The sequence below is a fragment of the Peromyscus eremicus genome, chromosome 1 (genome assembly GCF_949786415.1).
Source record: "Peromyscus eremicus chromosome 1, PerEre_H2_v1, whole genome shotgun sequence".
In the NCBI taxonomy this organism is placed as follows: domain Eukaryota; kingdom Metazoa; phylum Chordata; class Mammalia; order Rodentia; family Cricetidae; genus Peromyscus; species Peromyscus eremicus.
The window spans coordinates 146,139,019-146,152,438 of NC_081416.1; the positions used below are offsets into that span (position 1 = coordinate 146,139,019).

Sequence of the window (13,420 nt, forward strand, 5' to 3'; positions counted from 1 at the left end):
AGACAATGAGGAATATTTTAATGTATTTATTGTATTTTCAAAAGTAGGAAGATAATTCTGTGTGTTTTTAAGTCTGGTTCACGTTTTCATTGTCAGACTACCATGTTGGCACCTGAATTACCATGTCAATGAATCATTCTCAAGTGAATTGATTTTTGATAATGTGGATTCATTAACTTGAAGTTCACATTTCTGTAAACATAGTACATTATTATCAGAACTTAATCCTTTCATCTCACTTCACCCTGGGGACTCTTGTTCCCACAGTTACTGTTGGGTTCCTCATGAGCTTGCAAGAGGTGCTCCCATCTGTTACACTTTCCCTGTGGCTGCTCTCCACCCCTCCCATGGTCCCAGCTCCTCCTGTCCACCCCCCTGCTGAAGGCCTGGAACATGAGTCTTTACTCTGACTTGATATCTTGTTACCCTTTGTTGCTCTGTCCCAAATGTCATCACCGAATTTGGCTCTGTTCCAATGTCCCTAGTAGAGACTGTTTATTTCTTAGAGACCAAGACTAAATAGGGAAGGGGGTTTAATCTTGTCAGGAAAAAACACACTAAGAATCTCAAGAATATGGTCTTGTCTGTGTCCTCCTTACAAAGAAGAGTATTTTCAAACAAACCAACAGACATAAAGACTGACTGAAACATCCACCATGCCCTGCTGAGGACACCCAGCAATCCAGATTCTCAAACATTATCAGAAGAATGGTACAGCAACATGGAGAACAAGCCTCAGTTTTCAACCTGCAGCACAACCTCACCTTAATGTGCAGTGCTGCTATGTAATTGTCACAGTCCTAGTGGATTAAAACAATTCCAAAGTATTACACATGATACCAGGATTATTCGGTTTTCTAAGATCAAAGTCAAAGTGGTAGCTGGGGTGAAACCCTTCACTGTCTCTGAAATAGAACATGCTTCCAGCCTCATTCAGTGTGTATTGGGGAGCTGAGAGAACAACTGAGTTTCATAAAGTTTATGTAACTAAGGCACTGATTATGATTCAAGGTAGTCTCCATTATTCTACAATGGCTCCTTTCTTTTAATCAACTATTTATAATGAAGTCTCATTCACAATTCAAATGCCTCTTCTTTTCATACTCACCAGAGAAAATGTTATTATTTTTAAAGGTTTTATAAAACAAAGCATGGAGCTACATGCTTTAAGTTCCCCAAGCCCCCATGGCGCAGGAATCCTGTTAGTACTGGGCATGGTCTAGCCCATCTGTGGTAGGCACATTGCAATGATGAAGAGGATGGATGGAAAACACAGCAATGGTGATGAGTACAGGGTCAAATGTGGGTGGAAGTAAATGAGTGGGAAGGAAGACATGAGAATGACATCCTGTGCCCAAGGTTCTGTTCTGTCTAACGTACAACTGACCGTTTTATCCTGAGCTTTAGGGTTTTAGCTCATTTCACGAATTTCAGCTGAGCCTTTATGCCACACTTTACCATCTGGTCCCTTCCTGCCTGGCTATATTGTGTCCCTGCCAATATGACAGCTGATACATCTCCCCAAAAGATTGATTCCCTCCCCTATATTTGTCACTTTTCTTTTCTTTTCTTTCTTTCTTTTCTTTCTTTTTTTTTTGTTTGTTTTTTTTCAAGATAGGGTTTCTCTGTGTAGTTTTGATGCCTGTTCTGGATCTCGCTCTGTAGACCAGGCTAGCCTCCAATGCACAGAGATCTGCCTGGCTCTGCCTCCCGAGTGCTGGGATTAAAGGCAAGCCCGGCATCACTTTTCTTTTATGTGGGAAAATACCACAAAAATAAACAATGTATAAAAGAAAGCATTTATTTTGACTTAAGGTTCCAGAGGGCAAGTCCACCTTTGCCAGGAGGTATGGCAGCAAGCAGCAGGCATTGTAGCAAGAACAGGAAGCTGAAATCTCACATCTTGGACTGCAAACATATAGTGAACTGGGAGGGATGCTAGGTTTCTAATCTCAAAGACCATTTCCACTGACATTCTTCCTCCAGCAACCCTACACCACCTAAACCTCCAACAGCTGTGCCACCAACTGAGGACTAAGTGTCCATGTGTCTGAGGCTACAGATGATGTTTCTTATTCAAACTACCACACATTCCCCATAACAGCAGTACTTAGAAACTTTCCTTACAAGTGAGTCAGGCTTTCAGCTTACTTTTAGACATTGTGCTCTGACATATTTACTTAGCAGATGCTCTTCACAGCTGCCCTGATGAATGCACATCTGTAAGCCTTAAGCAATGAATAACACAAGTCTGAGGCAAAATGAAACAAATGTGGCTTTGTCTAATTAATCAATCCTAATAACTTTTATCTCTGTATACACTTCCTGATATTTATAATCAATTAATTTTTCTATGACCTTCTTTGAATTATGCATTGATTAACGTGGTCTTTACTAAAGAGAAAATCATTACTAAACCTTTGTATTCCAGGGACTCAAGATAAAATGTAACTCCACCAGTGTTTAACTTTGGCCTAATTTCTCTCCTGAAAATAGGTGTTAGAACCCTTTTGATTATTATGGTAGGTAGAGCACCATGGGAGCATGATGACAGGGTCTTTGAAATCATTCTGGGAGTACTTTTACCAGAATGGATGGGAGTTTCACCCTGCCATTTCCAGGTCTCTCTAATGTTGGCTAAAGAGCTGCTAATATGGAACAAGCCATGCAAACAACAAAGGAGGAAGAATATTAAAAACTCATTACAGCTGTGAAGGCCTCTTAGCTGCTCAGACAGCCAGAGCTCTTATTGTGCACACATTGCTACTTCAATTTCTTCAAATTTCCTGTGAACACATAGGGGAAAGTTTCCTGCTTCATTTTAAGTGGGCCATTTGCATGAGTGTCCTTGGTCTAGAGAGATGCAGAGCCCTTGAGTCCCTCGAGGCAAGAGTTCTCAATAATGGCAAAAATTCAAAGTCTTGACATTTGTCACCTGCAGAATTAAGGCTGCCTGTTCATTTTCCAGGGTTAATGTGCCATCTCTTCAGTTCAATTACCCAAATGCACTTTAGGAGTCTTCAGATTCCTGCAGCATGGTTTTATATTGCCAGACCTGGACTTTGTCCTCTGCTCTGCTATCTACCACCCTTGTGGACAAGTGGGCTACTTTACCCCTTTATGTCTGTCTCCTTTAAAGCCACTTAACAGCCATACTTCCTAACATTTTGGTTTGTTATAAAATGCTACAAAGACAGGATCATTTCAAAGTGAATGTTAGACATATAAAGACAAGTAACTATGAGGAATTTTGTGATTCTTGGAAGAATTCAGTGGGAAATTTGATGGATGACAATGTGAGAGGGGTGGAGGCAGATAGAGATCAAAATGTTTGCTGCTGTAATCGCACTACAGAAACGGCAGGACTGAGGGACAAAATAAACTTTTGACAGCTTGCCCAGTCACACCCAAGGCAGGGGAGATTTCTGGATTTCCTGTACAGAATCCTGGTTGTACTATTCACACACCACAGGAGAGTGACTAGCAGGATGAAGGCAAAAGATGGATCCTAAGAGGCTCTAGAACCATGTCCCCTGAGCCAGCAAATACCAGCTCAGCTGAGGGGAAGAGGTAAAGACAGACATTCTCTCTCAGTACCTCCAAGACAAGAGATGCTTCCATCTTCTTGATCAAGGCACAGGCACATGAGAGGATGAAATTCCAAGCCCCAACTAGGATTGAAATTTTATGATTTTTAACTATAAGTGTAGCGACACTGGAATACACGAATGTTACTACAGAAAAAAATCAAATTAGTGCATCTATTACTAATATGAATAAATTTCTTTAAGGAAAAAAATTCCAAGCCTGAGTGAAAACATGAAAATGGAAGCTACAAAAGAAAATTTAAAATTGGAAGAGATAATTTCTCTCTGAGCTTAGATTGTCTCATGAATTCAAACATGTCTAAATGTGTTTTAATTTTAATATAAAAAGGAACTATAAATCATTGAAACACCCTGGAAGAACAGGAGGTGTGGTCATTGATTTACTTGGTAATCCACTGTGCATTTCTTCTTTTTTCTTTTTAAAAATATATATTTTATTAATTCTCTGTATATTTCATATATATACATAATATATTTTGGTCATATTCATATATTTCTCCTCTAACGTCTTCCACATCTACTTGCTACATTCTTACACTTCCCTCTACACCCAATTTTAGGGTCTCTTTTCTTTGTTTTAAATCCACAGAGTCCAGTCAGTGCTGCTCATATACTAGATGGAGTATCTCTCCAAAAGTAGCACGTATTATGATGATTTCCAATTGGTTCCACCAGTTTGCAGCAATAAGTTGAAAGATGAATGGTAAGTGGGAATGGAAGGGTGGTAGGAGTCAGAGGTCAGGGATGTCCAAGGTAAAACAGTATTTTCTGGACATGACAAGATCACTTCTTACCTGGACATAGGGCAGCTGCTGTTCTTCTCATAATTCCTGTGCAAGATCAAGCCAGTCAACATGGCAGCATGGAAGAGGAAAAGGCTCACAAGTCTAAACCCCTTCCTGAGAAACCACTGACAGCTGATGACTGCTGAGAAAGGACCATTCACTTTTTCGTATGGTATGGCCCTTGCTAAGTATATGGGCATTTCTTCTTAAATGAATCTTATTTTAATTGACACACAGTACAAATATTTATGAAATGCAGTATGAGGCTCACATATATGTATAAGCCGTATAAAGAGAAAAATCAGATTATTTATTATATCTTTCACCTCAATTTATCATTTCTTTGTTCTCAAATGTTCACAACCCACTGTGTAGAGCTTGAGGATGGATCAATGGCGCTCTTCCAGGTGACCTGGTTCCCCAAATCCACATTGGGTAGCTCAGGGCTGCCTGAAACTCCAGTTCCACAGGATTTAATATCCTCTTCTGAACTCTGAGGATACCTGCACTCACATACATATATACCTACACCTATACACACAATTAAAACTAAAAAATATCTTTAAAAGAACCACTGTCCAGATATGTTGAAGTGCACAGTTCCATCTTGATGGCTCAGCTACAACACTCTACACTCAAAGAACAAACTTAATCCTTCTAGCTGTAACTTTGTGCTCACTGAAGAAAACTTCTTCCATCTGCTCCCTCTACTCCCCATCTACTGCAAAAAAATTTAGAGAAAATGATTCATATTTGTATGAAAAGGAAGATTTTTAATAAAAAACTAGAAATCCTAGGCAAGAAAGGCAAAATTTGATAAATATGATTATAATTAAGTAAAAACATTTGTATAGCTCAGGGGACAGTAATATGCACAGGAGACAGCCTACAAAACAAATAAAAGTATTTGAAATTTACAGATCTGATGAGTTAATATGAGGTAATTTTAAAAACTGAAGTAGTAAATTAACAAAAATGTGGACAAATTTCTAAATGGTCTTATTAAGTAAAAAAACACGGAGCCAGAAATTGGGGTTAAAGGCTGAGAGAGATCAGAGGAATAGGAAGAGCCACCAGCCAACCTCACCTCACCAACTCCGCAGCTTCCAAAAAGCTACTTCCTGTCTAGCCACACCTATATGCCTTCTGTTCTGCCATCTGATTTACTCTCTCTGTCCAGCTACATCACTTCCTCTTCCTGGCCAGCTCTGTCACTTCCTGTCTGTCTGGCGTGTGCCACCATGCCTGGCTCTGTTCCCAGTGTGGCCTTGAACTCACATAGATCCAGACAGATCCCTTCCTCCCAAGTGATAAGATTAAAGGCATGTGTTACCATTACTTGACCTATATGTCTAATATAGTGGCTGGCTTTCCTCTGATCTCAAGGCAAGCTTCATTTATTAAAGCACAAATAAAATATCACCACAGAAAAATTCTTTAAAATCCATTTAGAAAACAAATGACTTGCATAATTATTTTTATACAGGAAACTCATGATACCAAAATTTCCATATTCATTCTCCTTAACCAAAAGAGAAATGTAAATAAAACCCACAATAAATAACACCATGTTCCAAGAATGACTAGCACTAATTCAATCAAAAATTTTTAAAAAAAGCAAACTTTTTTGGCTGAAAATTCTTGAAAAGCATTGTAAACTGTTGGTGCCAATGTTAATTAGTATAAAATAATGTAGAGTTTCCACAAAAATTGTTACTCATACCTTTTTTTAGCAATTATCTTTTAACGAATCATTTACATATTTATTTATGTGTATGTCCGTGTGAGTGTGTGTTCATATGTTTTCTATGCCTGTGTGTGCAGGTGAAAGCCAGAAGCAGGCTTCTGGTATTTTCTTCTACCACACTCCACTTGCTTCTCCCAAGCAGGGTCTCTCCCTGAATCTAGAGCTGTGTTTACTTGGCTAGTGGAAAGTGACCAAGCCTCAGATGTTCTCATCTCATTGTCCCTTAGAGTAAAACTGTTTGCTTATTTCCCAGGTGCTAGGATCTAAACTCTGGTCTTCATGATGGTAAATTAAACACTCAACCACTAGGTGATATCTCCAGCCCCATTTTTCTAGAAATTCTTGTACTGAAAGCATTCAAAGGAAGGAAATAAAGGTATCAAAATGATACCTGTCCCCTCTATTAACAACAGACAAGACATGCAAACTATTGAAAATGCTCCTGAAATTCTAATTATCTATAACAAAGTGAAAAGTAAGTTACTAAGATAACTGATAATTGAAAATGTGACATATCTTTAGTTTTTAAAAGAATTTATCTTGTGTTCATGTCAACATTTCTGAATAACCTGTAAACTCTAATAGTATAGTGCAATCATGAAAAATAGGTCTAATATAGTGTATGAAAAGAACACCACCTCATAATGACCTGTACCACCTTAGATTTATACAGGTGCCACACATGGAAAGGACTCCATCTGAAGCTCATAAATACTATATCTTGTTATCTTCTCTCTTAAATGTTACGACTGAGAACTTCAAGAAAGACATCTTGAATTACCTTGATCAAATACTCGGATTTGTGAATGTGTGTTTTACTGAGTGGAGAAAACCATGTTGTTGGGAGCCATGCAGCATAGTTTCAGACCAGTATATGAATGCTTGTCCAGTGGGTCTCCAGATGAGGCAAAGCCCATAGGGACAGTCTTACTAGGCAACAACCAGTGGACTTTGGGACAGCACAGAATGTTGCTGGGACTGCAAGGGCCTACACCGTCTTTTTCTTGTAATGTTGACTATTCTTTTGGTGGTTTTTAGTATTACTTTGTCAATCACACATGGGACAGATGTGATCAGTACTGGAAACCCATTTTTTTCTCGAATATGTTCCCCTAAAATACTTTGGGAGCTGATGCTTCTCAGGTTTCTTCTTTGGGGATGCCAGCTGTTATTCCAGACCCTGGGAACTCTTCTGATTCAGTGTTGACAGGATCGGAGGCAATTCACCTCTATTTTTCTAAACATGCTTTCATAAATTTTGAACAATATTATTATTCTTGAAAGTATATGCCTATGTTTACCACCTTTTAGTTTTGTAAAGACAAGATGTACCTAGCTTGATATTTGGCCAAGCTAGCAAAATGATGTGTTGTTTGGGGTTTAAAGATATTTTTGATGTGAAAATTGGAAGAAGACATATTTGACATATTTGTTTTTGTCAGAGGTTAACATTGGAGGATGGGAAAAACATGCTTGTATTGATGTGTAAATAAAGACAGCTGGAGCTATGCGAGGCTGGCCACTTGTGTGAAACTCATCTGGTGGTCAGACAATTCATTTCTTCATGCCAATGCCACTTCCCAGTCTCAGAACCTGAACCTAGGCTTTGGCGGGACTGTGGCACCATGAGATTTATGAAACCCAGATTTTTATGAGATTGTATTTGTGCTGTATGGTAAAACAAGACAGATACTGGCCAAGTCCAACATTTTTAAAAGGTCTTCGATTCCAAGATTAATATTGGCAGAAGCAGCTTCACCTTTGGAAACTCATTCTTCATAGAAACTAGACAACTGTGTAGGACAAAAAACATGGAATCCTGAAAATGAAGACAAGAGCCTTCAGAAACCTTCACCAGCAGTGAGACTGAAGTCTAATTAAGGAATTCCAAATGCTTTACTTTGAAAAGCAAAACAAATCTGTGACTTCTGGAACTGCCAATTGTCCAGTAGTTTAAGAACATGTTCTGCAGATTCTCAGTCTGTCCCCACCATTGTATGTCGGAGGGACATACACAAGGTATGAAGGATGACTGTCTCCTTGGCTCATTCTTTAAATTCCTTAGCTGACCTGAAGACTTTCCCGGACAAGTCTTATCTACAGATATTTTCTATAGCTGCTGGCCTCAAGTCTGATTCTTATATAAAGTGCTGTGAGGTCCTTCACTTTGTTTAGCTTGCATAGGGAGACATGGTTTAACTAGTAGGATAAATTGTGTTATATCATACTTTTCAAAAATCACCATGGAGATATATACATTACTGGGCTGTCTCCCTTTCATTCTGCAATAAATCTAATGATTATACTTCTCTTTATAAAATAGGATGGATCTTTTTTACCGGACATGAATAAAATAAAACATAAAGAGCAGGTAATAATCAAGTCTAGATCATAAATGTCATGGTGATTTGGACAGGATTTTCTCTTGGGATACATTCATAGAATCTGAGACAGAAATGGCAGGATCCCTTGGTTTCCCACTGACCACAGTACCTCCTGAGCACCTAGTGAATCTGACTTATAGACAAGAACTGGGAGGCAGAGGACTGAAATTCTGCATTAACTCAGTAAAGATGGTGAACACAGGCTGTGCTCATTTTGCCAATAACTGAATGAGGTGGGAAGAGACAGCACAGAAGGCCTGTAACCTGCACACATGCACAAGGAGGTGCTAGGGAAATGTCACATGTAAGTCACAGGTGTGTCATGGTTGTGAGCAACATTCCTTAGAGGGGATCAGGGTTTCCCTGCACATTTTAAATCTACTCAGTTCTGCCCTGGAAATGAAAATCAAATTTCCTGAATGGGATGAAATACACACACACACACACACACACACACACACACACACACACACACACATACACACACACAAACACACACACAAGCAAACGTGCACACACACTTGTACAATGTCTGGGCATTATGCATGATAATTTAAAATTTTACTATGGGTCAAGTTAAAATGTCTAATGAAAGATATAAGTGGACTGTGGGAACAAATTAAGCTAAAGTGGTAAGGCACTGTGCATGAATAGAATTGGAACAATTGCTGTGAAGAAGGGGAAAGGAGGCCTCCAGGTGTTGAGAAATAATAAGGTCATCAATAGACAATAAAGTGATACTTTCTCATAACACCTATAAAAGAGGTAAGTTTACTATATTAGACATTAAGAACTGCAGGATAAATGGTACCATAAGGTAAATAAAGAGTTCCTGGTAGAAAGTTTATGTAACAGAATAATGGATGGCATCTTATGTTCCCATGCAATTTAGGTAGGAAGGTCATTAAAGTGTAACGAATATGTAATACATTTTTATGGGTGCTGCTATATAGGTTCTTTGTATTTATTTTTATCAGTCTTCATCTCTGTAGTAATTGTTATTGAAATCTCAATAATTAACAGTGTTAGTGATGTCTTAGTCCAAATTCCTAGAGAACAGGGGATTTATGAAGCCCAGAAATTTATTTGATATATTTCTGAACCTGTGAATTCAAGCACATTGTGCCAATACTTGTCAACCTGAAGTGAGGGCCTTGCTGTGTCATTAGATGATGTAGAGTGTGTCAGGGTGAGGTGGAGCACACAAGCTAGCTTGGTTCTTCCTCCTGTGTGAATACCCTGATGCTATCCATGGAGTTCCATTTTAAGACCTCACCTAGTTCAAAATAAATCCCTAAAATTATACATCTTAAGTCTATCAATGTGTAAAACTACTGTTTAGTTTTCCTAGGTATTGATCGTGGATGCTCAATTATACCATAGTCAGAGATAAAAACTGAAGGGTATAGTTAAATGAAACCTGAAGCTGAGAAGTGCTCTTCCAAGTCTTTATACTAAGTCTGGTCTCATGATTCACACACAATCCATGGTGGACTCCTGACTTTCCAAAGTACATATCGTCATGACTTAGACAAAAATATTCCAGTGATTGTAGAATATGATGTCTTGAAGAGAAAAGATTTAGAAAAGTTTCTGAGAGACATACACTTCATTTCAATGTGGACAAGGTTTGCATGAAACATACCTTCATGGGGGTTACACTAATCAATAGATTATTATATAGAGAGAGATAGTTAATATTACATATTAACTATCAAATGCCAGTAATAACATTATGCTTAATAAATAATATCTCATGCCAAGAGACAGAAAATGATTTTAAAATTAAAATGGCAACTGGTAATTTTAAAACAATCCTCGGAAAAAGAAACTTAAAATTAGCAAATACTAATTTTGTTAGGACTTTCATATTTATGATTACATTTCTTAAGTATCATTTTAGAACTTACAAAAGAAATATCAAATTATAGCAAAAGGCTGATTCAGCTTTAGAATATTCCCCAAGGAAAATGAGTAAATGGTCCACCAGAAATGGTTGTCTGTCTATACATATGAAATGAATTTCAAATATGAAATGTGCAAACAAAAAACATGGGAAAATATTAACTTGTAAATTATACATCTTCACATACCATTGCTCTGAAATGACTTAATTTTATCCATCCAAGGTTTAGATCAGCTTTGGAAATACAACTATTGATTGACATAAGTTCATAGGAGACATATCCATAAACAGAGTGTTTATTAATAGGAATTGATTTTACAAACCCACCAGGATTCAATTAAAATAATTGCAGTGGATTTGCATGATTTAACACATGAAAATTATCTAAAAGACATCTAACTAAAACCTTTTCTCACAGCTATATATATATGCCTAAAATAAAATGAATACATGTGAGGATGTATGTGCAAGTTAGAGATAGGTTTACAAGAATTTTGACTCTCTCATTCAAGTGGCTACAATGTTGAAATGGCATGGGTGACATTCCAAATGTTTACAATGTTAAAATGGATTGTTTTATAATCAACACATACTTTTGACAGAAAACAGTATGTCATGCCATCACAGTGGTAAGTTAAAACACGTAATTACCTGAATTTTTGTTCACTATAAATCAATCTGAAACATCCCTAGCAGCAACATTTTTAACTCACTTCAGACTGCCATCCAAATGCTAGGTCAGTTATGACCTGACAAATATTCTTCCCTTGGGCCAGCAATGTTCACAGGAAAATGTTAACTCGTGTCTGCTTTACTCCAGAAGCAGGCTATACCAGGCTGACTGTGATTCCTGAGTTCAATTCTAAGCAGTTTTCTCATGGAAGAGACAACATTCCCCAAAGCTTCTGGAAATAAAAGGACAATAACAGTTCATCACAGTGAAAAACCTTTAGATAATTTTTCAGGAAAACCAATTTGCCAATGTACTAATACAGTATCTTCTCTAGTAAGATAGATCAGTAATAGTATCTTTAAATAAATAGAATATGTTCGGGTAAGGGTTGGGAAATTTTTCTACTGTTCTAATGAAAATTTTACAGTATGATCCTAAGCTCAGTAGATCTTAGTGAAATAAGTCCTATAAGATTTGACACAACATCCAATGACATCTCAACTCAGTACTCAGATTCTATCATCCTTAAAACTGCAACTCAGAGAAAGTTGAGTGCAGCTCCATGTGATTTCTTAAAAGCTTGATGTCACTCAGGCAACAAAGAGAACACTAAAATTTTTCTGAGAAAACTAACCCTTTACTCACGAATTTATAAATTTCCACCTTTCAACACATCTCTAAATTATTGTGCTTTGAGACTAGATCGGCCATAGATCTAGGGGAAAACGAAATATCGTTTTCTACTAAAAGAGTGCAGCAATAAAATGACTCCTAATGACATTCTGCTCTACTCAGACCACTGTCATCCTCAGTCATCATTAGAGAAGCTCCCTCTGCAGAAGATGGGAATAAATACAGTGATCCACAGTTGAACAATGTGCAGACAGTAAGAGACTTCAGAACACTCAGTTCTAAATGTGATGTCTCCATCAAGTCTCTTTCTTTGGGACTCAATAAACTGAGGAAGAAGAGGTGGGAAGATTGTAAGAGCCAATGGGAATGGAGGACACTAAGGAAATAAGACCTTGTAGACACAACAGGACTGATGCACACATAAACTCAACGAGTCTGTGATAGCATACACAGGTCCTGAACACGTCTAACCCAGATGGGGTCCCAGCACTATGAGAGGAAATGGCACAATGACCCCAACCCCAACCCAGAAGATGATAATTACTCAAAAAGAAAAATTAGTTTTCTCCAAGGGAGTCTCACTGGGTAAACAAACTACAGTTAGGAGTAGGTCCCATCACCTTGCCCAGCCTTGGAGCAGTAGGGAGGGGCTCGGCTCACTCCCCATGGGACCCTTGATTTGGAGGATGTGGGGCTCTGGGTGGCTTGGGAGTGAGGGCTGGAGGGTGAGAGGAGGGAGGAGGGGGGATCTGTGAGTGGTATGTAGAGTAAGTAGAAAATTTCTTAATAAAAAAAATGAAGAAAAAAAAAGAGTATGTCCCATGCCCAGAAGTAGATGGCCAACACAAAATGAACTCAGTGGTATTTTGGAGGGTTTTTTATTTTATTTTTTGTCTCATAATGTTTTGTATGGGTGTTTTTTCTGTTTTAGTTTATAGTTTCTGGTTTTTTGTTTGTATGGGATGTCTGTGTGTGCAAATAGGTGTATTTCTGAATGTATATGTGTTTCTTGTGCTTTTCCTTTGGCTTTTTCCTGTTCATTTGTTTATTTTGTTTTCTTCTTCTCCTCCTCCTCCTCCTCCTCCTCCTCCTCCTCCTCCTTCTTCTTCTTCCCTTCTTCTTCTTCTTCCTCCTCCTCCTCTTCCTCCTCCTCCTCCTCCTCCTCCTCCTCCTCCTCCTCCTCCTTCTTCTTCTTCTTCTTCTTCTCTCTCTCTCTCTCTCTCTCTCTCTCTCTCTCTCTCTCTCTCTCTCTCCTCTCTCTCTCTCTCTCTCTCTCTCTCTCTCTCTCTCTCTCTCTCTCTCTCCTAAATGCCTCTGTTTGTTTCCTAATAAGAGATAGCAAGAAAAGGTGTGGATTTGGGTGGTTGGAGAAGTGGGGAGAAGCTAGAAGAAGTTGGGGAGGGAAACCATAGTCAGAATATATTATATTTTAAAAAAAAAAATCTTTTTTCAATAAAGAAGAAAAACAAATAATGGCGCCTCAACAAAAATACTCTAAAGTGAAATAAATACCTAAATACTGTTAGTTTTGACACAAAATTTTAAAGCAAAAAAAAATGAATTGATGTTCATTTACTAATCTTATTCATCCCTAGTTATTTATCTGTATGTGACATCTGCAGTGCCCATTGTCAGGTTTAACAAGGGCAGGTGAGCAAATGCAGACACAGTCTCTATTTTAATA

At 38.1% G+C, this 13,420-nt stretch overlaps 1 long non-coding RNA gene across 1 annotated transcript in view; it reads right to left on the minus strand.

The window, feature by feature from the left end:
* LOC131919523 (uncharacterized) overlaps positions 1–13,420 on the minus strand; it is an 88,470-nt gene that overhangs the window by 43,071 nt on the left and 31,979 nt on the right. The gene's annotated exons all lie outside the window — the stretch shown is intronic.